This window comes from Pan paniscus, chromosome 10 (genome assembly GCF_029289425.2).
Source record: "Pan paniscus chromosome 10, NHGRI_mPanPan1-v2.0_pri, whole genome shotgun sequence".
In the NCBI taxonomy this organism is placed as follows: Eukaryota; Metazoa; Chordata; class Mammalia; order Primates; family Hominidae; genus Pan; species Pan paniscus.
This window is the reverse complement of record NC_073259.2, coordinates 91,082,284-91,101,295: the sequence shown is the minus strand read 5'-3', so window position 1 is coordinate 91,101,295 and position 19,012 is coordinate 91,082,284. Positions and strand designations below refer to the sequence as shown.

Here is a 19,012-nt window from a genome sequence, read left to right as displayed (position 1 = left end):
TTGAGCTGATTTCCATTGTTATTACATTAAAACAGCTCCTGTCTCTGATGCATATGTACAAACAGGTATATTCATATTGATGAATATGCATTTCTCATATTTAATATTAAATTACTGATAAACATAGGAAGGTAGGTTAAGCATTAATTTACTCAATTAGATTTAATAATAATTATGGAATAAATATTAACAAGTTCAGATTTGTGAGATTACTTTCAGGTTAGCTTTACAAGGTTAGAATTACTGCAGACAGAGTCACAGAACTCTTTCAACTGTACCTCAAAAATTATTATATAATGCTATCCCAGAAACATATTGTGAGGGTAAAGAAAACAAAAGTTAGGCCCAATTTTAATGCCATAAATATACAGACAGAGACAATAGGCCACTTTTTAAATTGAGATTGAACAGTAATGGTAGTAATGCTAAGCCTTATCAGATATGGATATTCAAATAAAAACCAAATTAAAGGATGACAAACATACGCTGAAGCCATCCATATAGTTGCCAGGTTTTTCAAGTTGTGGTATAATTATTATCTCTTCCTGTTTGAGGTTTCATGTTTGTTTAAAGTTCAAGAATTTAAAAGTAATAAAAATAGTTATAAAAATGATTAAGTTCTGAGTTGCACACAAAAACATAAAATTTGAAAATGTCAAGAAGACATATACACAGCCAACAAGCATGTGAAAAAATGCTCAATATCCCTAATCATTAGAGAAATGCAAATCAAAACCACAATGAGATACCATCTCACACCAGTCAGAATGGCTATTATTAAAAAGTCAAAAAATAACAGATGCTGGCAAGGTTGCAGAGAAAAGGGAAGGCTTATACACTACTGGTGGGAATGTAAACTAGTTCAGCTTCTGTGGAAAGCAGTATGCTGATTTCTCAAAGAACTTAAAACAGAATTACCATTTTACACAGCAATCCCATTATTGTGTACATACGCGAAATAATAGAAATCGTTCTATCATAGACACATGCATGTATATGTTCATTGTTAACAGTAGTCACAATAGCAAAGACGTGGAATTAACCTAAATGCTCATCAATGGTAGAATGGATAAAGAAAATGTGGTATACACACACCATGGAATACTATGCAGCCACAAAAAAGAATGAGATCATGTCCTCTGCAGTAACCTGGGTGGAGCTGGAGGCCATAATCTGAAGCAAACTAACACAGGAACAGAAAACCAAACACCACCTTGTTCTCACTTATAAGTGGGAGCTAAACATTGAGTACATGTGGACACAAAAAGGGAACAATGGACACAAGGAGCTACTTGAGGGTGGAAGTTGGGAGGGGGCAGATCAAAAAACTGCCCCTTGGGTACTATGCTTATTACTAGAGTGATGAAATAATCTGTCCACCAAGCCCTTGTGACACACAATTTACCTACATAGCAAACCTGCACGTGTATCCCACACGTGTACCATGCATGTGTAACCTGTATGTGAACCTAAAATAAAAGGGACAGATAAAAACAAAAAAAATAAAAATGCTAAATGCTCTCTAGTGGCTAAAGAGCCCATTATTTACTGTTTATTTAATGAATATTATAAATTGTCTTCTAATGCAAAAGACCATTTCTTCAATAAAAAAGAAATACCTCTATTTTAAGGATTTAAAATAAACCACAGCTGGCTGGATGCAGTGGCTCACGCCTGTAATCCCAGCACTTTGGGAGGCCAAGGCAGGTGGATCACCAGAGGTCTGGAGTTCGAGACCAGCCTGGCCAACATGGTGAAAACCAGTCTCTATCAAAAATACAAAAATTAGCCGGGCACAGTGGTGGGTGCCTGCAGTCCCAGCTACTAGGGTGTCCGAGGCAGGAGAATTGCTTGAACCCGGGAGGCGGAGGTTGCAGTGAGCTGAGATTGTGCCATTGCACTTCAGTCTGGGCGACAGAGTGAGACCCTGTCGTTCATTCATAAATAAATAAATAAATGCCACTGCTTGTATTTAAGTATTTCTAAACTTCAGTTAGTAAACAATGCTGAGTAAAGGTAAGCCTACGATTATAAAGACTTTCTGTTTTTTTCAAAAGCAAGTGACAAAATTTTAAGACTAAGACTTGGAGATCACTCATCTATTTCTACAAAAAGTTTCATATCACTTTCTTAGTTTGTCGCCTAACATTCTGTGGCTTTCTTATCTCCAGAACAAATAAACACTAATTCTTGGGTTAGAAAATTAAGAAAACAGAATTATAAATAAGTTACATTTATAAATAAAAAACACATTACTTATGAAATACTTGTATATGCTAACTCTACAGATACAGATATGAAATTTAAATATATGGTGCTTTTTTATATAGCAGTAAAATAAGAATCAGATAATCTGTGGCATAATGAAATATTCTTATCTCCTCATATATAGCTTCATAAAGATTGCCAGGCTAACCCCATCCTTCAGTCAGTTATAGTTATTATAAACTGCTTTTTAAATTAAAACACAATATTAATTACTACTTGTATTCAAAACATAATATTTAAGCAAATGCATTAATACATTATGTGGTATTCAAACAAAGGATAATGTAGGAAATTATTAATTGTTCTTTTCCTTTACAGGCAGCTATTAACTCTGAAATGTAATCTATATAAATAGTTAGAAAAATGTAACAATTAAGTAATGATACCCATAACAAGGGGTCCCTTTACAAGCAATGTCCAGGGCAAAGCCTTTGAAGCTTTAGCAATGCCAAATGCATCTTTGCTGTTCAACAACAAAAAAGGAAATATTGTTAATTTTGTAAAATCAAATTAACTATTTTTATCATCATTTAATAATATTTCTTTATGCTTTAAATTAGCTTTGCCATGCAACATGTGATTTGTAAACAATTTCCAAAAACTACATGGAACATATAATTTTTAGTAGGGTAAATGGTGACAGAAAAAAATTCCGATATGATCATTTTATAACTGCAAAATTCATTCACCATATTAATATTCAGAAAAACAATATCACAACACATCAGTTAGGTATCTGGATATTTTCCTCTATTCTGTTCTCAACAGGCCACAAATCTCAATAGTCCCACATTAGTGTTCTGCTATGTGATAAAGGCACAGAATATTATGGAATGTGAATCATCTGGCTGGTATTTTTTAAACTGAATTTGAATATTTCAAACAAAAGTGAAAGTAAATTATTATTCTGCTACATTACATTGAAATATCGCCGAGAACTGATGGAAAATAGAGCAATAAACATTTTGAATACATAGAACTTGTGTTTGTACAGGGAAACAAAGAATAGTAGGTTTCTTCCTAAGAACTACTCAAAGAACCTAAAGTGATATGTTATTGGGGCAACAATAAGAAACAAAATTTTCCCTTGCCCCTCTGGAAGACTTTACCTCACATCACCCCTCTCCCATCAGCTTTATCTATTACCACTTCCACCAGACACTAGCCCCTTCAAACTATTAATTGGGCTTCCCATAGTGGAACCTACTGCTTCCCATCTTTGTCCGGAACTTGCAGCCACTAAGATCTCTCAGCCTCTAAGTTTGTCCCATCCCAATCTCCAGTTCTGTCTGGCCTACCCATTGTAAAAAGATAGCTTTTATTTTTATGCCCAAAACATTTCCTTCTTAGTGACGCCTTCTTAGACCAGTTTCCAACAATGTTAGGATTGCTTATGATTTAGGTTCACTGAAATATAATTTACCAACTAAATTAGAGCACCTAGAAGAGTAAAAGGGAGTATTAATTATGCTGAAGCAAGGGTGGAAATCAGAATTGTCCCAATATGGTCACCCCACTTTTAGCACATGTGGCAGAATGTGGATCTCAGTCCTCTCATCTTCTTCACTACTGGGAACTGAACTATTTGTACAATAAGGCATTGAATCGCTGCTAGCAGAAGTAATAAATATGGCAAGAAAGACAGGTGCTCTTCCCTGAAGAATTACTGTTAAGCCCATCAAGACTGAGACAAGCCCCAAGTTTCAGTGAGTAGGAACAGCTAATGAGGCTCAGGTAGTGCAGGTATACTACAAGGTAGAGCCAGGACTAAAGGAAAGAGAAACTCGATTACGGCAGGCACTTTGGAGAGTCTGTCTAGACTGATGGATTCTACAGGGCCTGCAAAGTTACCTTTTTCATTAGTCTCTAGCTTTAGAGCACAACAGAATGACCTGGAGGACTTGAACTAAAATAGAGAGCAAGGCACCATCCGCAGAATTTCAGATTCAGTGGGTTTGGGATAGTGCCTGAGATTTGCATTTTTAACAAGTTCCCTGGTGATGCTGATGCTGCCAGTTTAGTGTCCATACTTTGAGAATCAGTGTCTTATGGGAAAAACAAAATAAAAGTTTTTCACCATACTTTGGACTCTGATGACATCTGGGATTAGCTAGCAGGCTGAGCTCTTCTGGTAATCATTTGCATCTGGCATTGTGGCGAACCCATATGGGTCTACAGCAACCTCAGCTCTTGCCTCCTGAGAAGAATGAATTCGACAGAGGGGGATAAGGCAGAAGGAGATACCGAGGCATGTTTTAGAGCAGAAGTGACAGTTTAGTAAAAAGCTTTAGAACAGTAATAAAAGGCAGGAAAGTACACTTGGGAGAGGGCTAAGTGGGTGACTTGAAAGGCAAGTGTGAGGCTTGACCTTTTGACTTGGGGTTTTATAGGCTGGCATACTTCTGGGGTGATATGTTACTTCTCCCCACTCGCACAACTCCTGAGATCTTATCAGGAAGGTGCTGAGCATCACTTTCAGGTGTTTTCTGTCTATTAGGAACCAGCTTTCCCTTGTGCCACCTGTGAACAATTATTACTTTAGAGAAACAGTTAAAAACTGCCTGATCATCACCTGATGGTCGCCAGACACTCCTGAGGTGTGTGTGTGTGTGTGTGTGTGTGTGTGTGTGTGTGTGTGTGTGTGCAGGAGCCCTTTCCTGCCCTATAAGCGACCAGCTATCTATAACAGCATTGTCTTCCCTAATTATGGGGCATAATGACTAGTTTACACATATGTGTATAGATAGATAGATGTATATAAATAAGACATTCATTGAATATCAGTTTACTTTCTAAAAGTCATTAAAATAAGGAAAGGTAAAAGTTTTATCCTTCACAGGGAACAATAGATTTCTGAGAAACCACTTCTTTTTCATATACAGCAAACACATTCTATGATTTGATAACTGAGTCGAATTACAAATTAAAAAAGCACAAACAGCGTAAGTAAAATTTATTTTGTTCTCATGTGTGTACTGTTGCTACTACACTTCATTTCTTTGGTTGTAATTTGTCTTACCCAAGCTTATTATCATCTTAATAATCACAAATTACAGGGAGAAAAAAATGAAAAAAATGAGATGAGAAATTATTTTTTAAAGTAATTTGAGTAGGGAAAACCAGATGATATAAAATAAGGAAGCATTCTCTAGAGATCCAGAGACAAAGAGCATAAAATCTCCTCATGGGCTAAAGTGGGAAAAGGGAAAGAGCAATTGTTTTGTATTGAACTGTTTCAACATCAGAGTAATACCATTTCTTCTCGGACAATTCTTTCACTGAACCATTTAAAGTACTCAGTAGATTTTTACCAACATTTCAATATGACAAGCTTGCGAAGACCAATCTTTCGTTAATTCCTGGATTTAAAAAGCTGTCTGCAATGCAGAAATCCATAAAAATGTAAGCTGGCCTTAAGCCATAGGCTCAAATCCTGCTTTGTAAAAATTCTACATATAAACTCCCTAGATTAATTGTGACTGGCATTTTTTACTAAAATATTATAAAAATTCACTCAGGATCAATGCAACTAAAGAGCTAAAACAATCTGCAATAGGTGTTATGATACAATTCTCTTTAGAAAAAAATCATTCATATGTAGCTTTAAAACTGTTCAAAATCAAATAAAAATATTTTTTATAAAACAACTAGAAAACAGCATTTGCATTAAAGTGGTTGTCCTTGGAAGATGACATTTGATCATAGAAATGTGTCCAGAATCATCTGAACTCTACTGATACCATTCTGTCTCAAGCCACCACATCACCCTGGATGACAGCAATAACCTCCTAAATAGTGCCCATACTTCTATCCAGAGGGTGTTCTCAAAACGGCAGTCTGAGTGATCTTGGTAAAATGGAAATCGGATTGTTATTCTACAGCTGATTCAAGAACCCTTACACTGGCCTACACAGCTTGCTATGATCAGCACAGGTTCTTCCCCACCCTCTCTTACTGTTTCTGTAATACATCAGAGGAACAATGGCTCCTGGTTCAGAGTCTTTTCACTCACTATTACCTCTACCTGCAATGTTCTTTCCCCAGATATCCCAGTGGTCTTCTCTCTTACTTATTGGCACACTTTGGAGATTTAATAAATGCATGTTCAATGAAAGGACTGAACCAACTAATATTAATAATATCTCTATGTGGCTCTCATCTTCAAGAGCAAGCTAGAACCTATCCAGCATTTATCACCAGAAATTTTCCTATTCATATTTCCATATCTTGTAGTGATCTTAGGCAGAGCTGCAGTAAACGGCCACACATGCTTCCCAAAGGTACCATTCACAGTGAAGTTTCTATGAATGGCGGTTTCTGGATTTGAGCAACATGGTGGCTCTGATATTAGGACTCTGAATTTCCCTTGGAAAACACAAAAAATCCAGATATCAATCATACCTTCAAATATATTTTAATTTCGGAACAATTCAAACTATGCAATTTGTCTAATACCTATTATATGCTATTGTATTGTGAAATAAATTCAACAGACTGCGAACAGAAGAGGAAATAATCTGAAAACAGAAGATAGTTTCTTTCATAGGTTAATATACCCCCCAAATTAATATTGTGTCTACTATACACAAAATATGGTAGTACTTGCAGTAGGCATACAAAGATAAACACAATATTTATCCTTAAAGAAGTTCCATTTTATTAGAGGAGAGAGGAGATTACAGAGATAGTTTCACACCAAAACTCATCTAAACTTGAAAAGGAGGTGTGAGGTATCACAGGCTGAATGCATCATTTCTATTTCTGAATGGAGGTAATTTTGGTTTGGTTTTGTTCCACCAGCAGCTGGATCATGAAACAGAACATTGCCAGCATCCCAGAAGCAACTATCTGTACCTGGGGACTTTTTCAAAGATTCTGATGATTAGAAATGGGGAAAAGCCAAGATGGAAGTAATTGGGCTAACTGGTTTTAGTCACATCTAGTGGTAACAAGATGAGTGCATAAAAGGGAATTGAAGCAAGTCATTTATGGGGTGTTTCTACTAGAAGAGGGTAGTAACACACTCCTGGTAAGAGAGGGTTGATGATAACACAGCAGTCAGGTTTTAGACTAGCTGTAGGTAGGGGATACTACTAAAGAGTGGTAGCTTGTTAACGCTAATTCTCTGAGATAATTAAAAATACAGAGGGGGTTCTTCTCTTTCTGCCTCTCTGAAAGGAGCCTTGCTGAGTGTCTTTTTCTGAGTCACCATGGCATTTCAAATATGCTTTCGCTCTTTCAGACTAATCTCTCTAGCCTTCCCTTTATTCGTTTTGTTGCTCTGTGTTTTTATGTCCTTGGCAGCCTAAGTTAGTAAATGCTGGTTTTCGTGAGACAGGCCTAATGTGATAAATGTGCCACAGTTACCGGCCAAGAAAACAGGTGGCTGGTGAACAAGGAAAAGATACCCAAGAGATCAATCTGGACTGCTTATTGTGAGACTGGGAGGCCCTGGATTTGTTCCTAAGTGAACACAAGACCAAGAATTTGTCCTGATTTGGACAGGTGGCAAGGAAGGTGTCTAGTGTGAAGAAGATTAGAGAAACAGAAGGCCAGGGCCCTGTGCTCAACTGGAAAGGAGGTCAGGAAGGTTTGAAGTACTTTACTGAATTTATTTCTCCCCTGACTCTTTGCAAAAGGGTTATGAAATGCCAGAAAACCACTGAGGGAGTTATGATGACTGTCTGACAGGGTGTGGGAATTTCTGCCGGCTAAGAAGAAGGGGGGAGACTGGGGAGGAGGCGAGAAGCTATAAGGGAGAGAGAAGGAATCGGGGGAGGGACAAGGAATGGAGGGTAACACAATTTCATCATAGGTTTAAGTAACACACAGATTCAACAGGGATCAAGAATGCTTCAAAAGAGAAAATAAGTTCATGATGGGCTTCAAACTATCTTCAGGGTTTTATCACTTAAAGAGGAAGAGAAGGATGCAACTAGACGAGGAATACAACCTCATTAGAGATCCAGAGGTGAGCAGCCTCATTTATAGAATGGGGTGCATTCTTACACTAGGGAGTTGTAAGGAAAGAGATGAGGTAGACAAGACGACTCAAACACATTTTCTGAGTAACTAAAGAAAGGAGCACGTTCCTCTGAGACTGAGTTAGAGCAGTAATGAGAATGGAGACAGGCAGCTCAAAGAGCCCAAACATCCTTTTCCTAGGAGAGCTCCAGGTCTTCTCAGTGTGCTCCCACACCATCTCAATGGGCTTTTCTGAGATATTCATTTCAAGATGTGTCAAGCAAAGCACAGAATAGTTAATAGCAGGGCACACAAGCTTTGAGAGCAATTGTTTTAATTAAGGCAGAAGAATAAATTGCAAACAAGAACCTCAAAGTGGATTTGCTTGCCAAATCAAAATAGGTAAGACTGGAGAAACTGTTTCTCTCCCTGCCCCACCAGTGTGTTTGTGTGTGTGTATTCAATTTATCTTCACACAACACAAACTTCATAGACACTACAGAGTTCTCCAAGATGAGCCATGTTGAGATTTGTAGCTACAGAGAAAAGCCCCTGTGATTTACCCAGTTAAGTGAGCATGTACTTACGGAAATAATGGAATAATGGAAACAATCCATTATTTTTCCCTTAAAGAACTGTTTAGACTGTTGAGCACAATGTCTACTCTCTTATTTGTAAGGTTACCTATAATCTTCCATCCTCCTGCAGTTATCCCCTTTCTCTGATCTTTTTGTTTACATGTAAAGAGGTTTACAGTCCTCTTTTTCTTAATCCTAGGTTTTTACTGTGTCTCTTCTTCCCTTAATTTGTCCCTTTATTTATATACCTTATTCAAAATTTTTTTCATATTTTTAATCATTCGCCAGGATATTGTTTTTATTATAATTTTAAAATAATAAATGCCCATTGTCACAATTCACTGAGCATTTATTATGTGCTAGTTACTTTATAAAATTGTAAATAAATCCTTACAACTTTAGGCCATAGTAATCCTATCTAGATTATGACACTGAGGAGCAGAGAGTGCAGCACAAGTCACCTCATGCTCAAGGAGATAATCTGCAGTAGGGCTGGGTGTGCCTTGTTCCAAATCCATGTCACTGTTTAAAATCTATGGCACTGTCTACTCCCTACATCTACATCTTAATTCAGTTCTTATAATCTTGCTTTTGTGGCTTCTAGAGTCCTATACAAAGACAGATTGAAAAGAATGTATGCTAATTTTACATAACTATACGTCGCCTTAGCAAAGCATGACCTAGTTATAAATACTTTTTTTTTAAAGTGGATTCTATTTCCATACACAAAAAAGGGGGCACAGATGAGAAAAGGGAAGTTGAAAACTAACCAAAGGCCAGTCTTCCCTTCTTTATTCATTTTTGTATTGAAAAATGTTGATTGACCTGGTGCGGTGGCTCATGCCTGTAATCCCAGCACTTTGGGAGGCTGAGGCAGGCAGATCACGAGGTCAAGAGATCGAGTCCATCCTGGCTAACACGGTGATCCCCTGTCTCTACTAAATTACAAAAAAATTAGCCGGGCGTGGTGGCGGGCACCTGTAGTCCCAGCTACTCAGGAGACTGAGGCAGGAGAATGGCATGAACCCGGGAGGCAGAGCTTGCGTGAGCAGAGATAGTGCCACTGCGCTTCAGCCTGGGCGACCGAGCGAGACTCCGTCTCAAAAGAAAAAAAAAAAGAAAGAAAAGGACAGAAAAAAAGTTGATTGACCAGCCTTCCTAGGTGAAGCACTGTGGTCAGGGCTGGAACCCCTGCAGCAAGGCCACTCTGGTTATTGTCTTGATTCTTTGGTTTTGAGTTACAGTTTCTTCACTTTTCACATCTGTATAATCTCACTGAGTTATTAGAAGGAACAAGTGAGATAGTGTAAATAACACCATGTAGGGTGAGGTCTGGTGCCTTGCCTCCCCCTTTTCTTTTTACTAACTTCTCCATGAGCTCCTTTACGGTTCTCAAGCTGCCCTTCCTCCCTGGGGCCTTCAAGAACACAATGATCAGAGCTCCCTGGATTTCTTCACCAGCAGTCCTCCATAATATCAGCAATCTGGCTCTGGGTCTGTGTCACCACTGGGGACCCACAAGGCTCACATTTAGTAAGAGCATATCTTTGAAAGAACAAGGATATTGTGAGCTGGGGTGTCAGAAGAGGCTCAAATTCTTGCTCTGCCAACTTACTAGTCATAGGGATTTCAATGTGCCACTTAAACTATTGGAACCTTAAATCTTATATCCGTAAAATAGGGGTAATGTTATTTCTGCACAGGACTCAGGAACTGACAAAAATAAGCAGAAAAGTGCCCAGTGCTTGGTCAGGAATGTAATTGTTAAACACTGAGCTTCAGTCATAACAGCACTAGCATTAATGAGCACATATGTGCCCAGCATGATGCCAAGCTCTTTATTTTCTGCAAATTTTCATAACTCTGGAGTAAGGACACACCATATTACTTGAATTGATTTAATCATCCTAATATTGTGAAGCATTTTGCAATCCTATAGTATACTTTACAACACAGTTTCATTTCTTTCTTGTTTTTTGGAAGAGCTATAATAAAACTTTGTGGGTGAGAAATGACATCACCATAGAATGTCATCATACCATCTTAGCATGGTCTTATAATTCTATACATTGACATAAGAGATGATAACATTGCAGTATAGCACAAATGGCCCTGTAAAGAATTTATCTACTATTAACTGGCATTGAAACCTTGGGTAATAAACTCCAAAGTCACTGCTTGATGATGTCACTCTCCTCATCTGTAAAATAAACATAATCATGTACCCTCCCCATCTCGCTGTGGGAATTAAATGAGATGCTATATGTGAATTTCTCAGGCCACAAAAGTACTCAGTAAATGTACTATTATATTATGAATTCATCAAATATATAATATATTCATCAAATATCATATTTGAACATTTCATAATGGAAATATTATATTTAATAGACTCCATGCAAGTGGTCTTTCCCTACTTTATTCCTTTCTTACTTAAGTTTTATGTCTTAAAAGTTTACATGTTGAGTTCTATTCAATAATTTTGGATAATTGGTTGGTTACCATAACTATCCTGCTATCTACTTGAACAATAGATTAAGATGCTTGTTCTTGGCCAGGTGTGGTGGCTTATGCCTGTAATCCTAGCACTTTGGGAGGCCAAGGCAGGTGGATCACCTGAGGTCAGGAGTTTGAGAACAGCCTGGCCAAACATGGCAAAACCACTAAAAATACAAAAATTAGCTGGGCATGGTGGCGGGTGCCTATAATAACGGCTATTTGGGAAGCTGAGGCTGGAGAATCGCTTGAACCCGGGGGGCAGAGGTTGCAGAGAGCTGAGATCGCGCCACTGCACTCCAGCCTATGCAACAAGAGTGGGACTCCATCTCAAAAAAAAAAAAAAAAAAAAAAAACCAAGGTGCTTGTTCTTTCATATTTTATTAAAGTATTTGTCCTTCATAAAAGTAACGTGCTCATTATAGAAAATTTAAAATAGAAAACATTAAGCCTTCCGAACAAAGGAAAACAAAAGGGTGCATGTCTAAAAAGCTAATACATCCATTCTAAACATTCTGATATTTTAAAAAGTTTGTTTTGCTTTCTAATGACATAGTTATTTTGTAGAATTTATTCATACTCCATGTATAATTTTTATTTTTTTCACCTAACATAATAACATAGGCAGTTGTCTCATTATTATGTATCTTTCATAACCTTAATTTAGGATTTCATCAAATGGAAATAATCCCACTTGATTGAGCTATCTCCCTTTTTCAGATATTTAGATCAGATATTTCAGATATATGCTTTCCCATTTTACCTGTAACAAATAGCGAAGTCAAGGCTCAATTACTATCTTTGCTGATAATCTTAAACATTAAAAAAACTTTATTTCCTTAAGATATATTATCAAGAGAGAATTATTGAGAATATGTGTTAGAGCAGCTTGAGGGAATTCGTTATAATTTATATTTTAATTCCCTTGATTTCCAATGAGATTGTATGTTTACCTAACTTTTTTTTTGAGTATATATATATATATTTTTATTATACTTTAAGTTTTAGGGTACATGTGCACAATGTGCAGGTTAGTTACATATGTATACATGTGCCATGCTGGTGTGCTGCATCCATTAACTCGTCATTTAACATTAGGTATATCTCCTCATGCTATCCCTCCCCCCCGCCCCCACCCCACAGCAGGTCCGGTGTGTGATGTTCCCCTTCCTGTGTCCATGTGTTCTCATTGTTCAATTCCCACCTATGAGTGAGAACATGTGGTGTTTGTTTTTTTGTCCTTGTGATAGTTTGCTGAGAATGATGGTTACCTAACTTTTAAAACCGGTTGTATCATTTGTTCCTATCCCTTGTTCTTTATATTCTATTTTCCTTGTAGTTGTATAGTGTCTCATCTCTCAAGTAGATTGATCTTTTATTTTTTGCCTTTAAAGAAATTATTCTTTAACGGTTTATTGTTTGTCTTTTTATAATGTTACTTTTCAGAAACATATTAGTGCTTTAATTTTTCCTTAATTCTTTGCTTTTAAGCTAAAACCATTTCCTGTTCCCATTTTAGTTATGGGAAAGTTTCAATTATAAAAGCCTTTGGAAAGTATCTTATGTAAAATACACGAAGGTATGAAGATTAAATTGTATTAATTTATTAGATACATTTTAATAATGGGGATTTAGAAATAAAAAAATCACAAGTGAGAAATGAAATAGTTTGGAACAACCTTTAGGAAAACCTTAATCTAATTACGTATCTGTGTATTGCTGATGCTCTTCTTAGAGCATTAAAGGGACACTAAACATTGATTTTTTTAAAAAAGATGGTTTGGTCTTAAGTATTAAACGTAATTGTAATCTCAATGTAATTTTGCAAAGACTCAAAATCTATTTTCATTTTTAATTAAGGCAATATTGTTATTTGGTTCATTATGTAATTAAAAAATTCCTCTTGCTGTTTTTAAAGTGACTAAAAATGAAAGGATAAAACATAGCCTCAGTCCATTACCATCTTCTAAGTAGCTTTAGTTATGAATAATAAAAAATAATACAGGCCACTCACCAATTCAACTCATTACATATTTCAAGCCTCTACTTTCAGTGCTCAGTGTTGAAAGACCAAACCTATTATTTTAACACTGTCCTCCAGAGCCTACTTTTAAAAGTGAAATAAATAATATATGAACTATCTGCTACGGTTTGGATATGGTTTGCCTGTTCCTACCAAGCTCGTGTTGAAATTTGATCCTCAATATGGTGATGATGGTAGGTGGGGCCTATAGGAAGGTGTCTGGGTCATGAGGGTGGACCCCTCCTGAATGGCTTGGTGCCCTTATAGTGGTAGTGAGTTCTCTGGTGAGACTGGATTAGTTCTTATGACTATGGATTAGTTCCCATGAGAGTGAGTTCTTATAAAGCCTGAATGCCCCTTGGGTTCTCTCTCTTCTTATGTCTCTTGTTCCCCTTTGACCTTCTTCCACCAAGTTATGAGGTAGAGAAAAGCCTTCACCAGAAGCAAAGGCAATGCCCTTGAATTTTCCAGCCTGCAGACATAAATAAACCTCTTTTCTTTATAAATTACCCAGTCTCAGGTATTCTGTTATAGCAACACAAAATGGACTAGGACACCATCCTAGAGAAAAACAGAGTATAATAATAACAGTAGAAAGTTCCAGATTTAAAAGTTGAAAGAGCTGGGCTTTTCAAGTTCTTCCTCCACTAAACACATTGAACATTTCTGAAATAGGAAGTCACTTAAAAATTCTGAACTTCCATTTTCTCGGTCAAATGTAATTAGGATCTATTCCTACCTCACAGGGGTTGGATGATGAAGCAAAAAAAAAACAGACTCGGGGACAAGAAAACATAAGATAGATGGCAAAGTGCTTAATAAATGTATAATAGTAGCATTCTAAAACTGATAATAGAGCCAAATAATAATAATACAGATAATTATAATTTTAAAAAATCTATACTTTTCTATGAGCTCACAAGCAAGAAAGATGGATTTTTTAAACTAATTAAACTATTATTTTTATAATTTGTGTCTCCTTCCCAGTTTGTAAGATTTGCTAGAGCTGGTCTTATTCTCTACTGTGTCCCTATATCTAGCATAGTGCTGGATAAATACTGAGCAGGAGGCTAAAAGTAAGAGGCTTAGGACTCATCACTACACAGCTGAACCCTTGGAAATGAATTATGTCACCATTATTAATAACAAATATAATGGGGCCATAGCTTTTTAGAAACTCACTGTTAATAGGAAGACAGGAAAAGAAGAAACTGTTCAAGTTGTATACAAGAGTACTTTTCTTCAGTAGCATTACAATCTCCTCCCTTTTAACTTTTCACACATCAGTCTTCAATATTTCATGAATTCCCCATGTGCCAAAATTTATATAAAGTAGGTACCTCATAACAAATGTTCATTGATTTAAATTGTTTCAATTGACACCAAATTTACTACTATGCACCTACACTAAAGGTTTATAATGTATTCTATCTGAAACAATGGTTTTTCTAGTAATTTTTAAAGAGACTTCTCGTCTTGACCTTCATTCTTTTGGAGAGTACAGGGGAATTCACAGAGAATGCCTTGAATTACAGGCCCACATGAGACACCAAGGCACCAAATCCTCACCTTTGAGATTTATAAACTGAATTCAATAAAGACTTTATATTATTTGCTTCACATGGACATGGAATACTTGACAACATACAAATACACAATGTTGTATTATTACTTATACCATAGCTTGAAACCTATTTTCTATGCATTCCTTAAAATTTTGATAAAAGAGCTGTGAGAAATTGGGTATATGTTACAAACAACAAGAAATCAGAGTACTAGAAAACATTTTTGGAGTCCATGTCAATCTTTCACTTTACAGATGAGAAATCTGAATCCCAGAGACTATAGGTACCACACAGCACAACCTTTAACCAACTGACTGAACTAACTGTATAAACCTGCCTAGCTTGCTTTCTTTCTTGCAAGCCAATCTGAAAAAAATAAAAAAAAGGCAATATGCAATGCAATCTCTTCCCCTGAACAAAACTAGTGGATACAAAAATACAAGTAACTGATAGCATTTTAAAATATTGCCTTCTAATCACCATTGCTGCAAATATAAATTAATATAATTCCTTCTGTCTAATCCCAACTGGATGGTATTTTCCAAGTCACTTGGAAGTTCACTAACAAGCAAATCAGAAGCACAAAATCACACAAGAGAGTGGATTTCCCATACAAAACTCACTCACTCTGGCACTTTCATTGGCATTTGCAAAAGCATTTTAAAAAGACTCAAAACACATATATTTCATTTAAACATTTATTTTTAAGCTGAGGAAGTGTTATTATTCATTCAATCTGTTGGCATAACAATCTAAGAATATCTATAACCAGCAAGTTGGCAAGGAACTGATACGAGAATCATAGTACGTATTTTCTTAAACAAGAAATAAAAATTCAAATAGAACATCCTTTCAGGCAATTTTGTAATCCAGATTCAATTCTAGAATGGAGGATATTCCTAACTGAGCTCAATATACATTGCACATTACTGTGTAAACAGCAATATAGTAGATATATTGATGATACAAAAATGGAAAACACACCATCCCTACTCTTATGTTAGAATCTTCCAAAGGAAGTAAACACACAATTTCAGTATAAATATTTACATTCCCACAACTACTTCCAAGTCCAAACCACCATCATCTCTTGATGAAAACATTGCAACAACTATCTACAGAGTTTCCCTTGTTCTATTCTGACCTTTCTCTAGTCCTGTCTTCTCCACATGGTCCCTTCCAGTACACTCAGAATAAAATGCAAAACTCCTTATCTCAGTCTCCAAGCCCCTATGGGCTCTACTTCTGGTTCCTCTGTGGCCTCCCTTCCTCCCATTTTCCTACCTAGTTCAATGTGATCCAGTCACATTAGGTTTTTTTTTTTCTCTGCTGTGAACACAAGCTTAATATTGTCTTGGACCTTTGAACTTTCTCTTTCTTCTGTATGAACGTAGCTCTTTAATAGTTGGATTAACGTAGAGATTTCAAATATCATATTCTCAAAGATGCTTTATCTGACTACCTTGTTTCAAGGAGTATCCAACTTCCTACCTCATCACCTTCTAAAGATGACATCCTGTTTATTTCCTATACAGTATTACTTTCTGAACACAGAACAGTGTGGTTGCACCTAGTAGATACACTGTATAAATATTAAAATTATCAAAAAATATTCTCTATGAACTTTAAGCTAAGTCATGACATGAATTTGAGTTCTAAAACTGTGCACAGCAGGGCCTACTGATTGAAAATATCTACCTATGTCTCTATTTGCCAATATTTTGGGGAAAAAAAAGCAAACCCCCAAAAATAAAACCACAAAAACCCCAAACCAGGATATATATACATATATATATATACACACACACACACATATACACATACATATATATACACACATACATATATATATACACACACACACACATATATATGTGTGTATATATATATATTTATATGGTTTTTTTGTTTATTTATTTATTTTTTTTGAGACAAGAGTCTTGCTCTCTCACCCAGGCTGGAGTGCAGTGGTGCGATCTTGGCTCACTGCAACTTCTGCCTCCCGGGTTCAAGTGATTCTCCTGCCTCAGCCTCCTGAGTAGCTGGGATTACAGGCATGCACCACCACGCCTAACTAATTTTTGTATTTTTAGTAGAGACGGGGTTTCTCCATGTTGGTCAGGCTGGTCTCAAACTCCTGACCTAGTGATCTGCCCGCCTCGGCCTCCCAAAGTGCTGGGATTGCAGGCGTGAGCTCCCGTGCCCGAACTCAGAATATATTTTATGGAAGAAAAAGCATGACAGTAATCAAGGAATCCAGAACTTACCTGTAATTAACTTGAGCAAGTCAACTTCATTTCTCTAGGCTTCAATCTTATTTGTTCAACAGACAGGTTATATTACATAATTTTAACAGAACTTTACAGTTCCAGTTCTAAAATTCAATCCTTTGAAATAGATCCCTCTAAAAGAAAATCATTAAGATTCTCTTAAATTTTCATGTTTTATAATCTGAGCACAGTGAGCAAAGAATCTCATGCACTCAATTATGGCCTTCTCATCTGTTTGTAGATTATTTTGCCCTAACTACTACTCCTTTTTGGAACCTCATTTTGAGTTCTTTCTATTACCAACTCCAAAGTAGGAGAAAATATTGAAACCTATAAAATTTCATAAAATACCTAACATTATGTTTCATAAAATTATATTTAATTATACAGTCATTCCTCCTTTAGAAAATAAAATACTTCTTATAATGTATGTATGCCAAAATACTTAAAACAATCCAAGGGTTCTAAGAAGAATCGGTTTTTACACATGCATTTAAAGACATTTGTTATCACTGCTTTCCAAATACCATACAAAATAAAAAGTTTGTAGGCTGGGCACAGTGGCTCACACCTCTAACCCCAGCAATTTGGGAGGCCAAAGCAGTTGGATCACCTGAGGTCAGGAGTTTGAGACCAGCCTGGCCAACATGGTGAAACCCTATCTCTACTAAAAATAAAAAAAATAATAAAAAATAAAAAATTAGCTGGGCATGGTGGTGGGCACCTGTAATCCCAGCTACTTGGGAGGCTGAGGCAGGAAAATCGCTTGAACCTAGGAGGTGGAGGTTACAGTGAGCCGAGATCGTGCCATTGCACACCAGCCTGGGCAGCAAGAGTGAAATTCCATCTCAAAAAATTAAAAAAAAAATTTTTTGTAGAACTTTCTGTTTAAATCCAAAAATTTTTCATGGGAGAAATACCCGCTACTATCACCACTGGAAAAAAATATTTTAGGAGTATGATGTAATGTAAAACTCACAATACTTTTTTTTATAAGTAGAAGATGGATATAACCAGATTAATAAGGGGGCCAACTTTTAAAATTAATAAAATAGTGAAATTGCAGTTCAAAAGGAGCAATGATACTGTTTAAAGAAATGGATTATGAAAAACCTATATATATATATATATATAAAATATTCTCTATAATATTATAGGAAACAAGTTTAGAAGATGCAGTAAGTAGAATTAGTATGAGGCAAATGAAATGCAGACAGCAGATAGTGGAAAAAAAAAACCTCCTATTTTATAACATGCAATGACAGGCAGCCTTTTAGCACTCAGGGAAAATCACCATGGAATGACATTCATGGACAGTTGAGGTACCCAAAAATACTAGGCATGAGAAAATCCTGAAGTACTTCATATAGGAAAACCTATAAAAATAAAAATAAATTCTGCAGCAAACTTAAATTAGTTGACTACTATTTTAACATGGCATTACAGCTGCATTGTGAAACAAAATCAGGAGTTGTACCATCCTGCATTAATGCTGGGAAGATAATGCACTGCAACCCTAGGTTTGTAAACATAGACACACAATAACATAAAGTAAAAAATGGATTTGTGGTTATTTGAGTATCTCCATTATTTTATTATTTCCATTCTTCTACACTTGCAGCCTGTCACTGATTTATTTTTACTAGCTGGAAACTGGGAGAAGGAATTAAATATTCTACTAGTATATTGGTTTTATTTCCTTATATTTAATTTCTGTCCACTTTTAAGTTTACTACTTGATAGTCATTAATACATCAAAGCCAACAGTGATCAAAAAACCACTTTTTCCCCACCAAGGGATCAGCCAAAGTAAATGCTTTTTGGCTCCCTAAAAGAAATTCCAACTGC

At 36.3% G+C, this 19,012-nt stretch overlaps 1 protein-coding gene across 4 annotated transcripts in view; it reads right to left on the bottom strand.

The window, feature by feature from the left end:
* The window catches only part of TMTC2 (transmembrane O-mannosyltransferase targeting cadherins 2), a 446,884-nt gene that overhangs the window by 84,264 nt on the left and 343,608 nt on the right, over positions 1-19,012 (bottom strand). The gene's annotated exons all lie outside the window — the stretch shown is intronic.